This window comes from Alligator sinensis, unplaced genomic scaffold (assembly GCF_000455745.1).
Source record: "Alligator sinensis unplaced genomic scaffold, ASM45574v1 scaffold705_1, whole genome shotgun sequence".
Lineage (NCBI taxonomy): Eukaryota > Metazoa > Chordata > Crocodylia > Alligatoridae > Alligator > Alligator sinensis.
This window is the reverse complement of record NW_005842663.1, coordinates 220,104-224,304: the sequence shown is the minus strand read 5'-3', so window position 1 is coordinate 224,304 and position 4,201 is coordinate 220,104.

Genomic DNA, 4,201 nt, shown 5'->3' with positions numbered 1-4,201 from the left:
AGCATGCGGTGATGAGGAGAGAGCCAGGTTCAGATTCACCTGGATGACCGCATGGCTAATAGCTGCCCTTCTTCCTGGCCCAGGCCTTTTTATCACCTCTCTGACCTCAGCAGCCGGTCCAATCGAAGCTGCCAATACTGGCTACAAACCGTCCAATCTGCAAAGCATCCCTGGCTACCTGGGCCCGCGCGCATGGCCGGGTCTTTCCCCCCCTGCCCAGGTGACCAGAGCATCGCCTCCCAGGCGCCAGGCTTTTGTCTGCAGACAAGGAGCGAGATCCCCGCTGTGAGAGATTCAACAGCAGCCTCTCAGGCTGGCCGAGACAGATCTCGGGAGAGGGGCACCGACAGTGGCATTTCTGCCACAGGCTCATGAATCCATTCCTTGATGACAGCAAACTGGGGCCTGACGGTAGAAAAAAGAAACAGATAAGGAAGGCAGGATTCCAGTCATTGGCGAGAAGTTGATCCAATCCCAGGAGGATCAGCTCTGCGCATTGATAAATAAGTTCCTGGATGTTCTTACAGAGGAACCGGGAAAGGCTCAGGGAGTAGAATACTAAATCGTGATGCCTGTGGGTGTAGTTAAAGAGCATTGGAGAAGGCTCCTGAGACACCGGTATGGACCCATTCAGGAGGAATGAGAGTAAATGTGGAAGAGAGGCATCACTGAAGAATCATGTAGTCCACGGAGAAACCTCTTGGTGATTGTGCCAAAGCCATGGGGTCATAAGGTTATGAATTGATTTTAGGACAGGAAACAGTTTCTACTTTTGTTGCCTTCCCTATGCCACATGTTGAGGAGATGCTAGAGAAAATCAGGCAAGCTTGGTTTATATTGACATTAGATTTGATGAAAGGGCACTGGCTGATTCTCATGGCTAGAGAGGATAAAGAAAAGACTGCCTTTGGGACTCCCTGGGGCTTGTTTCAGTTTCAGTTACATGGGGTTGCTGCCTCCTTCCAAAGGCTAATGGATTGACTTCTAGCTCCACATCATGCCTATGTGGCAGCCTATATAGATGATATTGTAGTATTCTCTGAACAATGGGAACAACATACACAACATCTTTGAGCAATCCTACTGGAGCTCTGGGGTTAGCTGGGCTAACTGCAAATCCCAAAAAGTGCTTCCTGGGACAAAAAGAGACCCAGTACTTAGGCTTTCAGGTGGGACAGGGATGGATTAAACCCCTGGCAGACAAAGTAAAGGCAATCAGATCTTACTGGCTACTTAACACCAAGAAACAACTAAGATCCCTTCTGGGCCTGGTGAATTACTATGTAAAATTTATTCCATGGTTCTTAGAGTTGTCTGCACCCCTGACAGAGCTAGTAAAGGGCAAGAAAGGAGGTCTGCTCCAATGGTTGCCAACAGCAGTCATCGCCTTTGAACAAATTAAAAAGGCTTTATGCCAAAGTTCAGTGCTGTATACAATGGACTTTGCTAAGACTTGTTTTTTACAAACCAATGCATCAGGTGTGGTATTAGGAACCATGCTCACACAGTAGAGGGGGATATATGTCTGATCGCATATACCAGCTGGAAATTACTAGATCCTAAGACACGGTACTCCACAATTGAAAGAGTACCTGGCCATTAAATGGAGCATTGAGCTTTTCTGCTATTACTTATTAGGAAGGAAGTTTGTCTTAATTACAGACCATGCCCCATTGAAATGGTTACAGACTACAAAGAATGATAACACTAGGGTAATGTGATGGGCCTAAGCTCTTCAATCCTTTTATTTTTCTGTAGAACATCACCCAGGGAAGCAGAATGTGGACTTCTTATTGCAAAGTCTGGACAATGGAGATCACCGGTTTCCAGGACTGTGTCAACCAGAAGAGACATTTGCATTACATGGAGTGAAAGGGGACAATTGCAAGTCAATCTCACCTGCCTACCTAAGGGGAGGGGTATGTAACAGGGAGCTGTTCTGGGCAAAAAATGCCAGTAGGGCAGGGTTGGGAATAAAACTTACTGAGAAAAGCCCAGTGGGGTTGCCTGGTTGTGGTGGCACCCAGGAAAGGGCTCCAGATGCAGTCTGGGGAGAGGGAGTGAGATCCTGGTTGCACATGGCCACATGCAAAGAGAGCAAGGCCTCACGGGTCCCTGCGAGCCCCAGTGGAGTAGAAGGAGGGAGCCAGCACACCCAGCTCCTCTGGAGAGTAGAATGAACAGCAGATGTTGAGGAACACTGTGAATACCTCGTAGAGATGTGGGACATAAATATGGGAGTATGTACTCCCAGTCTGGGTAGGAGATGCCTAAGTTCTGGGCCTCATGGACTTGAGCTTAGCCCAGACATTTGTGCAGGAATCACTGGTGGACTCTGCCCAATACTCACTTCCAGAATGTGTATATATGACTTTCATCCATGAGGCTATCTGGCCTTATCCTATTGCCACGGTGCAATTGACAATTCGGCCCTGGATGGCTGAGTTGACAGCAGCAGTGACCCATCATCTTTCCCAGTCAGTTGTAGTGGGTTGGGACTAGGACTCACTAACCAAGTGCTTGCACCAGGCAGCAAAGAGTAGGTTGAATCATGAACCACAAGATCCTCTCCAGGACTGACTCAGGGACATGTTCCCCTTCAATCCTGAGATCTTTGGACCCCAAGCCCTACCACACAAAAAACACTGGAGGACCTGGAGGGAAACCCTTGTGATGGAAAGGTGGCTGGGCAAGAGGTCCAGAAAGTGAATCAGGGTTCAATATAAGCTCAGCGCACCTGAAGAAAATGTCACTGAGACTGGCTCCTCAGGAAACAAACACCCCAATTGGGAGAGATTGCCCACTAGAGAAGGACCTGCTTTTGTTCAGAACCAGAGAGAGGACCTAGCATTTGCTCGTCTCTACAGCCAGCTGGTCAGAGTGAATGGAAAAATAGTGGACCCATGCCTATATGCTTAGAGCCCTGATTTTGAGCTATGTGATAGGGTCCTAGTGGGAGTCATTAAGGACCAGGCTATTGGGAGATAGAAACCCTAGTTCTTAGTGTACAAGTTGCACCAAAATCAAGTTCTAAAATTAGCACACAATGTATGCTGGGCGAGCCACCTGGGAATAAAGTAAACCCAGGAGAAGGTGCTTGCCAGGTTCTTCTGGCCAGGGTTCTATGAAGAAATTAAGAGGTACTGCCAGTTCTGTCCATAATGTAAATTGGTAGCCCCACACCCCAAATATTCCCCTCCCCCTCATTACCTTTATTGCTGGTTGGAATTCCCTTTGAATGTGCGGCAGTAGATGGTGTAGGTCCTTTAGAGCTGAGCACCAATGGGTGCTGATTCATCATGGTCCTGGTGGATTATGTGACCCACTATCCGGAGGCAGCAGCTATTCAGAATACCTCAACCCAGACAATAGCAACTGAATTGTCTAAGATATTCTCATTGATGGGGCTGCTATGGGAAATATCGTACTCATGGACCAAGGCTCTGTATTCATGCCATAGCTGCAACAGGTGTGGTCTCCCGCACACCCACTCCCAGCCTACTACTCACAGGTGGATGGACGAGCTCCTCTGGGCTGATATGGCAGTGACTGTGAAAGGCTGTTAATTGCTTGTGGCTTCAGTCAGTACTTAAGTTTTCTTTAGGGTTGTATGTTTGGCCCTTTTGCTTTCCCCTCTCCTATACCCGGTTTTACTTTACTGTTGCTTAGGAGTGGGGACGTTTGTTCTCGCTGGCACGCCGAGGCAACATTTCTTTTCCCAGGTTTCTGGCCTGGGCTCGAATCAAAGCGGTTTGTATAAAACCCTGAATCTGAACCTAGGCCGTAGGCCCTGTCCGTGCCCGCCGGTGCCTCGCGGCGGCTCTGGAAGCGGCAGCGCGCGCTCAGCGCTCTCGTGTCAACACGGGCCGAGCCCGGCTGCTCGCGGGACGCAGCCGCAGGTCACCGGGAAGCGGAGCACAACCGAAACCTGCCGCGACCCGAGGGGCCGGCACTAGCAGGCTGCAGCTGCGCCTTACGCACTGAACAGGTCGGAGTTGCACGACCTGCCCCTTCTCCCAGCGCCAAGCGCAGCGACCCGCCCGGCCCGGCACGAGCTGGGGGCAAACCGGCTTGGCGCGGAACTGCCGGCGCATGCGCAGCTGGGGGCCTGGCTCGGCGGCGCTAGCGGGCGGCCATGGCGGCGCTGGTGCGAGCGGCGGTGAGTGCGCACGGGCCCGCCTGGGGTGTCCCGGTGAGTGCG